This window comes from Mastomys coucha, unplaced genomic scaffold (assembly GCF_008632895.1).
Source record: "Mastomys coucha isolate ucsf_1 unplaced genomic scaffold, UCSF_Mcou_1 pScaffold6, whole genome shotgun sequence".
Lineage (NCBI taxonomy): Eukaryota > Metazoa > Chordata > Mammalia > Rodentia > Muridae > Mastomys > Mastomys coucha.
This window is the reverse complement of record NW_022196912.1, coordinates 106,033,341-106,046,477: the sequence shown is the minus strand read 5'-3', so window position 1 is coordinate 106,046,477 and position 13,137 is coordinate 106,033,341. Positions and strand designations below refer to the sequence as shown.

Genomic DNA, 13,137 nt, shown 5'->3' with positions numbered 1-13,137 from the left:
ATTTATTGGACACTAGACTCTTCCTGGGAGGATGAAGAGTGCGTGCTTTTGTGTGTGTGTGTGTGTGTGTGTGTGTGTGTGTGTGGACACTAGACTCTCCCTGGGAGGATGAAGAGTGCGTGCTTTTGTGTGTGTGTGTGTGTGTGTGTGTGTGTTCCCATACAGACTCTGCTGAAAGAAGCTGCCTGAGGGCTGTAAGTGAATCATTAACTCTGGTTTTGTGCAGCTACTGCCCCTGCCTGCATTTCTCTCGCTCCCTGTCTCCTTCGTGCGTTCTGTGCTGTTTGCTCTCCTTATTTATAAAGTGACAATTCTGATTGCGCTCGTTGTGTGGAAGATTATATGAGCCACGGTCTAAAAAAAAAAAAAAAATCAAGCATAGCACCAAGTATTCAAAAAATGCTGGCTCTTACTATTGTGAAGTGGGTGATTGTTTCAAGAGTAAATCAGACCTGTCCAAACTGGCCCCATAGCCATTTGGAGTATTTAGCAGTTTTCTACTTTCCGTGGAGAAAAATGTTACTGTTACTGATTTAAAGGTAATGAATAGATCCTGTGGGGAACAGATGGGAAAGAGAAGTGAATTTCAATTAGTAATCAATGCTTTGTAACCCTATGAATGTTTTGTGAAAAGAATATTATGATACTTTTGTTGAATTCTCTCCTTCTTATTTGTATGGGTGATTGGAGTGGTGAAGGAATTATTTTTAGCATTTTATGGCTTGTACTCTTTTTTTTTTTTAAGGTAAGAGGGGAGGGGGAAACAGAAACTCACATACACAATTCTCAACCTTATAACAAAATGCCAGCAGCTGAAAGAAACCCAAAATTTGGGTTTCTGCCTTCCTGCCGTTGATGGAATGTCTGTCTCGGGTGGTCTAGTTCAGTCCTTTGCCGTTGTATCCTCTCCGCCCCTTGGCTGTTTAATCTGAGAGTCACAGAGACAGGTGACTACATGTTGATTTGTGTTTCTGACCCTAAGATATCACATGCATCACATATTGGAGTTGTGAGCCTTCTCCTCTGGAACCAACCCTCAAGACCTCTGTCTGTGTTCACAGTGGACATTTGTCTGTCTTGCCATCCCACGCTACTCCTGAGGCCTGGACCTTCGAAGGGAAAGGTCAGACAGACTCTCTAGGTTTTCCCATGGTTGCCAGAGCCTTGTCTACCATAGGATCAATATACCCGCACAGAGCGGGAGCTGCTTCTCGGTGTCCAAGATGGGTTTCTCGCTGCAGATCTTGCAAGTGTGAGATTAGTGTGGCTTTTCAGCTGTCCTTCTGTGGACTCTTCCTTTCCAGTGGAGTGGGAAGATCTGAAGCTCTAGCCAGGAGGGCACAGAAGTATGTGGCACAGGGCAGACTGCTGGATTCAAAGGCAGACTCCCACCTGGTGAGAGCTCGGGTTCTAACTATGGCTAGGAAACCTGGGCACCCTGCTTTGGTTCTCTGAGCTAGGCACCACATGGGCGATACTGGTTTTATTAAATAGTGAAGAGACAGGATGATAATAATAATAATAATCTAGTAGATGAGAAGCTCATAGCACAGCCCCTGGACACAGTTAGATGTCTGTGGTATCTAAGAGGTTCTAACAGTGAGAGTTAATAAAGGCCAGATTGAGAGTTGACCCCTTGGGCAGTTGACAGAATGAGGAGCTGAAATGGAGTCATTGGGAACAAGGTAGAATAGACAGACAGGTGAAGGCACAGAAGATCTCAAGTGTTGCTTTAATCTGCTTTGGGTAAATAGCAAGTAACCCCAAGTCTCATTATTGTACAGTCTCTCAAACTTCTTGCTCACTGATGCTGTGTGTCTAGGCAGGTCAAATCAGCCTCCCTCATGGACCCTACTGACCTCGCTTACAGCAAAGAGAAAGACATTCGATGGGACAGCACTATCACATTTAACATCTGCTGGGAAGTGAGTGTTGGCTGGCCCTACAGCTCCATGCTGTTGACCAAGGTCAGTGACATGGCCAAGTGTGATGTCAGAGACAGTATAAGCTTCCTGAAGATAGGGAGATATAGTTGTGGAGATCGGAAACTGGGGGGGCGGAGAGGGGACTCGAGGTCAGGGAAGTTACCCAGAGTCAGATGATGAAGGATTTTGTGGACCAGGCACTTGGGTCTTTATGTTATAGGCAGGGTGTAGCCACTGAAAGCAGAGATGTGTGTGTCTCTGTATGTGTGTATCTGTGTATATATATATCTGTGTGGGTGTTATGTGTGTCTGTGTCTGTCTCTGTGTGTGTATGTGTGAGTGTCTGTGTGTGTATGGATATGTGTGCATGTGTGTATTTGTGTGGTGCATGGTGTGTGTGCGCATGTGTGTACATCCGTTTGTGCACATAGAAACCAGAAGAAGATTTCGGGTACACTGCTCCACACTCTCCTCCTCATTATCTTGAGACACGGTCTCTCATTGGACCTGGAGCTAGGCTGGTGGTCAGTAAGACCCTACAGTTCTCCAGCCTCTGTCCTCATACCATCTGGAGCCTTTTACATGGATGCTGGACATTAATGTGAACTCAGGCTCTCGGGGTGTAGAGCAGGCACTATGACCACTGGAGCCATCTCCCCAGCTCCTAACGAAGTTAAGTTGAGGTTTAACAAGGTCAGATTTCCAGGACAAACTCAAATCTCCAGTAGCACTAGGGAGCGAAGTTTGAAACTGGTGAAATTCAAAGCAAGAGGTGGCGAGCTCTTGATCAGCCCAACAGCCTCATGTCCCTTTCATGTGTCCTGAAATACCAGGACTAGGAAATTCTTCAACTGACACTAGAGTGGCTTGTGTAGGCTTGTCTTCCTACAAAGCATGTGTTTTCTCACCTTGACTTTTTTTTTTTTTGTTTCTTTTTTCTGGTTTTTTGAGACAGGGTTTCTCTGTGTAGCTCTGGCTGTCCTGGAACTCCCTCTGTAGACAAGGCTGGCCTCAGAAATCCACCTGCCTCTGCCTCCCAAGTGCTGGGATTAAAGGCGTGTGCCACCACTGCCCGACTCACCTTGACATTTTTATCTTGTAATATCATCAAAAACAAACAAACAAACAAAAATATAATATGGTAGTAGTTCCTAAACTTCGGCAACATCAACAGACTGGAAGGCTCCAGTCGGCCAAAACGGCTGACTCCGCCCCCAGCCCCACCCCAGAGTTTCTGAATCAGTCAATCCAGGGTCAAGCCTGAGAGTAAGCTTTCCTGCCCAGTGCTCCGAGAGGATGCTGATGCTGTCCGCCCAGAGGCCTCGCAATGAAAAGCTGTACAGGCAGAAGTTCTTCTGCTGGGAAGACCTGAGAGGGAGGGCCAATGAAAGGTTCTGCTACTTTGCCCTAGGCTGCCTTGAGCCTCAGGGTGTGTAGGAGCCCCCAAACCTCCACTTCTTATTAACTGCTTGCTTCCTTGATTGTTTTTTTTTGTTGTTGTTTTTTGTTTTTTTTTTTTTTTAAATCAGAACCTTATTATGTAGCTCTGCCTGGCCTAGAGCCCTAAGCAGTTCTCTTGTCTCAGCTTCCTAAGTACTAAGTTAAGGTGTGTACTACCCCACTGAGGCTTACGTTTAAATGTGATGTGCAATTCTAAGGAGAAAATGCAAAGCAGCTCCAATCTGGAGCTTCTAGAAGCCTACAAGGGTTGCTTTGTCCCACCCCCTTGTAACTCTGCCCGGCGACTCCATCCTGTCATCGAGCACACACCCTTTCAGCTGGCTCCAGCCTTCTCTCTCCCTGGCCTGTCCACTCATCCAAATCTTAGTCCCTCACATTCTTTTGTCCTCCCAGTCTAACGTCTTCTGGAGCTTGCTTGCCCACTGGGTGGACCTTTGGCTGAGTCTTAGCAGAGTCAGACCAAGAAATTGCTCGTCTCGTTTGGTTTCGTCTTCATGACTAAACATCTGTATGGTGTGGTCATTTGCAAATTGCAGCCCATCTCTACCCCAAGATAAATAATCCTCTGAGAATCCAAGATCAAGCAGGCCAAAGCTCTTTGGCTTGCTGTCATAGGAGGGGCAAGTCACACCAAACCTCACAAGGCTGACTCATTGCCCTCGCATTGACAGAGTGTTTGAAAAATGGTTGTTAAAGAGAAAACATGTTGCTTTGTACAGGAAATGAAACACGGGTTTCTCTTCTTTCTTTCTTCTTGGTTTTGGACATAAACAAAGGGTGACCTCTATCTGGGAGCCAGATAACTATTGTGTGCCCTCCCTAAAATGCAGCATGTGAACACATGACGTAGTTTTAGGCTCAACGTTTTGAATGCTGGATAGTGGCTTAGAAGATATGTGTCTCCAGGTAAAGATGAGCATATGATGGCTCCATAGGATATGGGTAGAAAATTCTAGAAACAGTGTATATTGTTTATAGGACATAAGAAATACAGTGAGCCAAAGCTTTGAAAGGGCCCAGTATTTGACAGATAATCTCACTTAGCAGGTATGATTTTGAAACAGGCGAATCTCTCAGGGTTCTGGGTTTCTCCCAAGGTAAGTAAGAAAGCTTGGAACCAGAATTCTTGTTCTGTAAGCCTGAGGCCATCTGTTTCTCTCTCCAGGTAATTCTGAAAAGCATGTAATTTCCTCCCCTCCTACACACCTGGCTTCAAAGTGCCCTTCCCTTGGTGACTTCATGAGGCATTAGAGTATCTCCCTGCATCCTAGGTCTCCAGGAAACTTTGAAGTTTCAAAAGATGCCATAAACAGAACCCTGGCCTTAAGAGTGACCCACGAGAGACTCTAGCCCGGAAGGATTAAAACGTTGAGCAGATTTAGAAAGTGCTACTCTCCTGCTGGATCACTTTCATCTGGCAACTTGATATGAAATATCGTATGTCACATATGTCCAAACCTCAGATACCTAGAACGCTGTCCTTATGTGTATATACTGAACAGTATATCTACAGGAAATAGATTTACAGTACTCTTGTTGCCTTTCTGAAGTGTCATATCTAACATAAAAATACTAGTCTAAATTCTATAGACAGATAACAAAATAAGGGAACAATAATAAGAGGGCGGGATTAAAAACTCAAGGCCTTGCAGGTTTTCTCCATTCTGTGCCCTGCTGGCCCCTTACTAACCTGGACTCGTGACCTCCAGTGGCTTCACCAATGAGAAAATGGCAGTCAGTGATTCCGATGTTTGTAATGGTCCAGTGTGGCCTTTGGAAGGTGACTCACTTGATGGTATTGACAATCCTTCTGGGTACAAAACTCTGAGGAAGAAGTTACAGGGACTCTGCGTCTTCTCACACGGCCTCTATTCTGAGAGTGAAAGAGCATACTAATATTTACATAAATTAATATGTTAACAGTGAGACCACAAACAGTAAGTAGGCAAATGACTAAGAAGGTACTGAGTTCCAGGAGCTCAGAGACCCGATCGAGGAGGTCTGCGAAAAAGCAGGTACTGTGGGAGGAATGTAGAAATAGGATTTCCTGAGCAAAAGCGCTGGATTTGTAGAGAACGGACCATTGTGGACTGTGGTTCTGCTTTGGTGACTCACTTCAGGCTCCCTAACAAGACTGCCTCATCTGGAATGAGAGAGTCGACAGAAATCAGGGGAGTTGGTGTGGGTGCCCTCTGCCCATCTAATATGAATGCTCATGCACATAGAAATTTGCACAGCCTCCTAACTAATTCATTAGCAGGCAAATAGCACAAGACTCTGATGTGACCTTCTTAACATGCCCATTTTATTAATAGGAAAGCACTTGGGAGCTAAGGATGTCAAGCCTCTTTATAAATAAAGTCTAACCCTACCATAAACTCTGTCATCTGGGTCATACTTCTAAATGACTTAAAGGTCAAATGGGTGGTTCAAAGTCACGCAGGAATCCCTGGACACATCCATGTTAAGTGATCCCACCTTTCCTTGTCATCAGCTGGTGTCTAGATTACGTTGCTTCCCAGATCTCCCCAAGGATGGTGACACTAAGGACTTAGGGCCTTGCCATCTAGCTAGGATGTCTCCAGCTAGCATTACATACCCCACAGATCTTCAACTGTTAGTGCCTAAGCTCCTTGTTAGTTTTAAATTTAGATTGTTAGACAATTTTCTTTCAGGCTTAAAGCCATCACTTTTATTAAGAAAGTGCCACTTTTGTGCTGTGGTTCTGTGCAAGTATGCTGTGTGAGCCAGGCAGTGGTGGCACATGCCTTTAATCCCAGCACTTCAGAGGCAGAGGCAGGCGGATTTCTGAGTTTGAGACCAGCCTGGTTTATAGAGTGAGTTCCAGGACAGCCAAGGCTATACAGAGAAACCCTGTCTCGAAAAGCAAAAAAAAAATTTAAAAAATAAAATAAAATAAGATGGCGATGGCATTAAGTTCTTTCAACCAAATGTCAGCCAGGGTAGTAGTGGGTTTGTTGGTTGCTTTCAAGCTGTTTGAACTGTTCCTCCCTCCTCTTCCTCCTCCTCTTCCTCCTCCTCCCCCTCCTCTTCCTCCTCCTCTTCTTCCTCCTCCTCCTCCTCTCCCTCCTCCTCCCCCTCCTCCCCCTCCTCTTACTCTTCTTCCTTCCCTTCTTCTCACTCTTCTTCCTCCCCTTCATCTTCCTTCTCCTCTACCTTCCCCTCCCCCTCTTCTTTTTGGTTTGTTTATCCGTGAGTATAAATGTATGTGTGTGTGTGTGTGTGTGTGTGTGTGTGTGTGTGTGTGTGTGCCACAGCATTAGTGTGAGGGTCAAAGGGCTCAGGTGCCAGTCCTCACTTCCTACCTTTTTTGAGGCAGGTTCTCTGGTTTTTTGTTTTTGTTTTTTTTCCACCTGTGTATACCAGACTAGCTGGTCTTCAAGCTTCCAGGGATTTGCCACTTGTCTCCACTGCCCATTTCCTCATGCTGAGATTATAGTAGGTGCTTGTACTGTGTATCAGGCTTTTACATGGGTACTAGGAATTTGAACTCAGGTCCTCATACTTGCATGGCAACCACTGTTATCCACTGAGCCATTTCCCCATGAAGTGGAAACTTCAGGGTTCTTTGGAGAGTCAGTTGTGTTGGATGGTGTTTTGCTGGGGCTTTCCTGAAGTGGACATAGGTAAAAGGCTAAGGCAGACTCGTGAAGTGATGTTTCACTGAAGCAGACATGGGAAAAAGGATGTTCTGCTAGAGTAAGCCCGTGAAAGGACACGTGATGAAGGATTCTTTGCTAATAACACTCATGTATTATTGGTACATGAGTATTGGTCTGCCGTACATTGCCTAGTTGAGCTGTATTTGTTGGGACTCCATAGAGAGAGAAGCACCAAAAAACTTCCGGTGGTGTGCCACAGCTTCTATGGAATCTGGCAGATTGCAGAGTGATGTCAGCTGAGACAGATGCATGTGCTGAGGCAGGACCTGTGGAGGACAAGTGATGTCTGGAGGGAGTATAAAAAGACTCCACAGACAGTGACGGAGGCTGAGCTAGGCTTGTTTATAGAGTTGGCTGTGCAACGCTTGCTAGTCTCTCATGTTTCCTGATCTTTGCTTACCTGAGAGTGGCATAGCTGAGAACGCCTGGCATTCCTCCTGGTCCCTCCTGCTGACTTGTGCCAAGGCTGAGGCCTGGCTGTCTCTGCTAGGTCGAGTCACCACTGTTGATTCCTGTTTGCTGTACGGAACTGGACTGCTGGTGTATCCGTGAAGTGTCTGTAAGTGGATCGAGCGGACGCTGCTAACCTGTGAACTGAACTGCCAATTTTCAGATAACACAGATGGGAGTTGCTCCAAAGAACCATTTCTTTTTTTTTGTTTTTTTTTTTTTGTTTGTTTGTTTTTTTGAGACAGGGTTTCTCTCTGTGTATCCCTGGCTGTCCTGGAACTCACTTTGTAGACCAGGCTGGCCTCGAACTCAGAAATCCACCTGCCTCTGCCTCCCAAGTGCTGGGATTAAAGGCGTGCGCCACCACCGCCCGGCCAAAGAACCATTTCTAAACAGGTCCACTTCCCTGGTGTCCTTTCTTTTCCACTACCTCTGGTGAGTAGTGGGCTAGAAGGGAGGTTAAAGTGTTTAAGAACCATCATTACAAATAGGTTTTGAAAAAAAATTAAAGTTACATTCCCAGACCCACAATTGCTTTTTTTTTTTTTTTTTTGAAGTGAAATGCTCTGTTTCAAAGGAGATAGAATTTCAGTGTTTGCTTAAGAAGCTGAGTGCCTGTGCATCTTTCTTGATGGACACTTTTGGAAGAGAAGACCTAGAATGCTATGATTAGGGGGCTGGGCTGAGGCTAGTCAGGCAGTGCTGAGATGATGTGTGTTGTACGTATTTTTTTTTTTTTTAAGATTTATTTATTTAGTATATGTAGGTACACTGTAGCTGTCTTTGGACACACCAGAAGAGGGTGTCAGATCCCATTAGAGATGGTTGTGAGCCACCATGTGGTTGCTGGGATTTGAACTCAGGACCTTCAGTAAAGCAGTCAGTGCTCTTACCCGCTGAGCCATCTCACCAGCCCCGTATTAACTGTTCTTATGAGCCCAGATTTGTTGGAACCACAGCTCACTTTCTTATCTCTCCACCCTAGCCAAACATATTTTTTTCCTTGTGTCTGCATTTTCCCACTTCAGAGGTTGAACAGCCAAAGTGCAAAGTGCATGGAAAACGTACATTGTTATTGAAATGATCAAAGTCCCTGCCAGTATCTCTCAGCTCATGGAATTTTTCTAAGTGTCTGGTCCTCTGCAAGGCAGGGTCTTCTCTTCTCTCTTGCACCTCCAGACAGTGAGTGTCTCATTCTGCATCCGAGGCAGGGTCTTCTCTTCTCTCTTGCACCTCCTGGCAGTGAGTGTCTCATTCTGCATCCGAGGCAGGGTCTTCTCTTCTCTCTTGCACCTCCTGGCAGTGAGTGTCTCATTCTGCATCTGAGGCAGGGTCTTCTCTTTTCTCTTGCACCTCCAGGCAGTGAGTGTCTCATTCTGCATCCGAGGCAGGGTCTGAGGTTGGTGGAGAAATGGGCTTTGAATCCATTTCCTTTAATCCCTTAGGTTTGGAAGCTGTGCTCTTAGTCACCACTCTGGTGTCTGGAAACCAAAGGGAAAGTACTCGGAAGCATCGATGGGCGGCGTGTCCACTGCTCGCACACCTGTGGAGATCCCCGTGGGAGAAAGTTGCATTCATTTTTACACTATCAGTTCACACAGTCAGTTGTGCCGTTAAAGCACCTCTCTCTCTCTCTTCCTCTCTCTCTCTCTTTCTCTCTCTCTCTCTCTCTCCCCCCTTCCTTTCTCATATCTCCTCTTCCTGGGTGTTTCTATTACAAACTCTCACATCTATAAAGGGACTGTATGAGAATGGGATAACTTAGTTGAGTATACTTGTCTGACAGTCACTCACTTATCAGTCTCTCTGGCATGAGTGGGTAGTGCTGGCCGCAGCAGCCTGCCAGCCCCTGGCATGGTGTGTACTGGCTGCTCTATCTGAGCCACCCAACACACTCAGGGCCCTGGTGTTCACATGCCATGGTGTTCACATGCCCTGTTGTTGATGGGTTTTAAGTTCCTCATGCCTGAGCAGGCCTTGAGGATACAGTTCCAAAGACTCAGAGTGATTTAATGCTGCCATATTAGCCTCTAATCTGGGAGGCTTGGGTGGTCTCAGCAGTTGGTCACAGGATCAGGGACTTAGATCCTCTGTCATTTGGTTGCATTTTCCTTGTGAGCAGGATATAGCATGTGTACCTATCAAACTGGGCCCTTTGCAGAGGTGGCCTCTGGCTGTGAGAGAGCCAGGTTAAGAGAGTCAGTTCATTTATTGCATATGTGTCTCTACTTATAGAAGGAAAAATGTACAGGTGAGAAAAGTATATTGGATGACCAGAATATGGCGAGATGGTTAAAAGCCTCTAGCCAGTCTGCTCAAGTTTGAGTTGTGAGGTCTAATAAGTTATTTAACCTCTGTATGTCTCATATTACTTATTTTTGTAAAGGGATAATAGTAGAACTGCTTAGATTTACTATGAGCATAGCATAGGTTATTTAATTTAGAGTTGTAAAACACTTTGAGACCAATGTCTTATCCACCTTATTTTTGTGAGGCAGGATCTCAAACTGAATCTGAAGTTTGCTATCTCAGGTAGAGTAGCTGGCTAGAGAGCCTCCAGGATCTCCCGGCTCTGGGCCTCGGCCCTGGGGTTACAAGTGTGGGCTGCTATGTCTTTGGTTTCTTACACGGGTGCTGGGAATCCAGATTATTTAGCACTAAGACATCTCCTCAGGGCCCTGCTCTGCCATCCTGAATGGGAATGCATCATTGGCCAAGTCTGGATGTTGAGTTTGAAAGGCTGTTAGACATTGACATGAATTGGTTATTGGGTGGAATCAATTGAGAATTTGAATCTGGAGGCATGTATATGAGGGTCTTAGGCTTGGTGATGGGACCTGTGGTGGTTTGAATGAGAATGGCTCCTCACCCCCTTAAGGTCATATGGAATGCTTGGAATGCTTAGTTACCAGAGAGTGGAACTGTTTGGGAAGGATTAGGAGGTATGGCCTTACTGAAGTAGGCGTGTCCTTGTTGGAGGAAGTATGTCACTGGGAGTGGGCTTTGAGGTTTCAAAAGCCCACACTGGTCTCAGTCTCTCCCTCTTTGCCTGCTGCCTGTGGATCAGGATGTAGCTCTCACCTACTGCTCCAGTGCCACGCATGCCTGCCTGCCTGCCTGCCACCACAGACCCCTGCTATGATGATCATAGTACTAATGTTCTGAAATCGTAAGCAAGCCCCCGGTTAAATGCTTTCTCCTATAAGTTGCCTTGGTCATGGTGTCTCTTCAGAGCATTAGAAGAGTAACTAGCACAGGATCTAAATCTGGGAGAAAGTGAAAGTAATCAAGTAGAGAGACCCTGGTTCACACCAGGGTCATCTGAGTTCTGCCTTTTAGAGGAGTCAGTCCGGCTCTCCATCTCTGGTTTGTTCCTTCTCTCCCCTGTACAATAGAAGAAACGGACTGCTTGGTGGCTGGCATCATGTTGCGTTGTTTATATCATTTGAGCCGTCTGAGGAGGGGGGTTCATCAGTGAGCGAACATCAGCTACCATTTGATCCTTAGCAGCCTGTGTCCTTGGGGAACTCCCCCAGTCTCTGAGGCTGAGTCTCTGTCCCTGTCAGCTGGTAACTGGTAGTAACAGCCTGTCCCTGAGGCAGGAGAGGGGAGGGCTCTGTGAGTGCTGCACTAATGCTCTGGAGTAGTTCCCTCAGCTGTGGCTGTCATCGCGCATGCCATGCCATCACATTAGAGGAAGGAACACTGGCGGTTCACATGCCCTCAGAGCCCTTTCGCTTCTCTCTGGACTGAGAACCACAGACGCAGGGCAAGGACATAGTGTAATGCATTGCTCACACTTGTCAGTTGTTATGTTTCTCTCTCATTGAAACGCTGCATCTAGTGACCAAGCCTGGCCTGTGGTGCCGCAATTGCTACACAGATCACAGATGCAGAGGCATTCAGAGAAAACACAGGCATTTAGAGGGGGGTTGGGGTAAGGGGGATCACCTCTGTTTGTGACACTGACCTCATGCTTGCCCTTTGCCACTCTAAGCCAAGAAGGAAGATCCTCGCTGCCTCCTAACATGTGCGCTCATCTTGTCTTCTGTTGTAAACTGAAGTGTCGTGGTTGTTTGAAAACACTTTATTTTGATCTGTAAATAATATTATGAATCTATTTTTCTTTTTTCTTTTTTAAAGATTCATTTATTATTATACATAAGTACACTGTAGCTTCTTCAGGCACACCAGAAGAGAGCATCAGATCTCAATATGGATGGTTGTGAGCCACCATATGGTTGCTGGGATTTGAACTTGGGACCTTTGGAAGAGAAATCAGTGTTCTTACCCTGATGTTCTAGCCATCCCACTAGCCCTTAATCTATTTTTCTAAAGTCTTATTTTTTTATTACTATTTAGTGTGTGCACATGTGTATATATATGTGTGTGTGTATGCTCACAAGTGTGTGGGCACTTGTATGTGTGTGGGTACACATAGATGTGTGCCTCAGGAGTCCTCCTCTATCACCCTTCACCTTATAGTGTCATATTTGAGCCCAGAGCTTATTGATTTGGCTAGTCTTGCTAGCTTGTTCCTCACTGTCCCTACCCACCCCTAACTCCACTCCGTCTCCCTCCTCTGCTGGGTTGCAGGTGGCCTCCATGCCCACATGGCATCCATTCCCACAGGTGCTGGGGATCCAAGCTCCTTGCTCTTGCACAGTGAGCTCATTACCCGCTGAGAGTCTCCCCAGCCTCTGAGATGGTCACAAGTGGCAACTACAGTTCTCTAATCCTGCCTCTCACTCTCTAAGTAGATGTCTGCTGGGTTTGCACTTATGGTTTACATGCTTTGAATTTGCGGTTTTTCTGTTTCGCAAGACTTACTGTCAGTGAGTTGTCTACTGTTTTTGGTGACAGAACCAAGTACTTGCCACGGTGTGGTTTGTTCCTAAATCGATACTGGAGCATTTTGAGAACCGGTTTCCAGATGGATGTGGGTGACGTGAGGGCTGAAAAGAAAACATTAGAAACGTCAAAGTAGGAAAGACCATCCAGGTGGAGTTTTTCTTTGTGGCTTTCTAATTTGAGGAAATAAAGAAAATAGGCATAAATGGTGGGAAATTTCCAACAACTTTGGGGAAAAAACAAACAACAGACTAAATAATTCTTAGCCACTAAGGTGCTAGCACAGGGAGTCACAAGGTCAGAGGATCCTGTCCCATTTGTCTGTGGTGACAGGCTCCTCTGCCCCCACTGGGAACGCCTCCCCTCGGACAATAGCCATATCCCCAGGAAGTTGAAATGCATGCAAACAGTTATATAAATATAAATCAGACTACTCTAGAGTTTAGAAGTATACTGCGGGTGTACTTGTAGAGATTTCCCAGAGTATCTTTAGTGGGAATATATTCCTTTTTTTTTTTTTTTAATAAGAGAAATGGACAGGAATTTCAAAATTACTCTGAAAGTGGAAATGCACCAGAGATACCGGAGTAGATGAACAACAGTGGCCGTCTGAACAGAGTCAGTTGCTCACATTTTATGATCTGAGAATTCTCTTTTCCCATCCTCAAAACACTTCTAACATACATGCCCTGAACATAACAGCTTGCTTGCTTTCTTTCTTTCTTTCTTTCTTTCTTTCTTTCTTTCTTTCTTTCTTTCTTTCTTTC

The 13,137-nt window shown here is 45.6% G+C and overlaps 1 protein-coding gene across 2 annotated transcripts in view; it reads left to right on the top strand.

The window, feature by feature from the left end:
- The window catches only part of Ston2 (stonin 2), a 142,497-nt gene that overhangs the window by 729 nt on the left and 128,631 nt on the right, over positions 1-13,137 (top strand). The window lies entirely within an intron of this gene.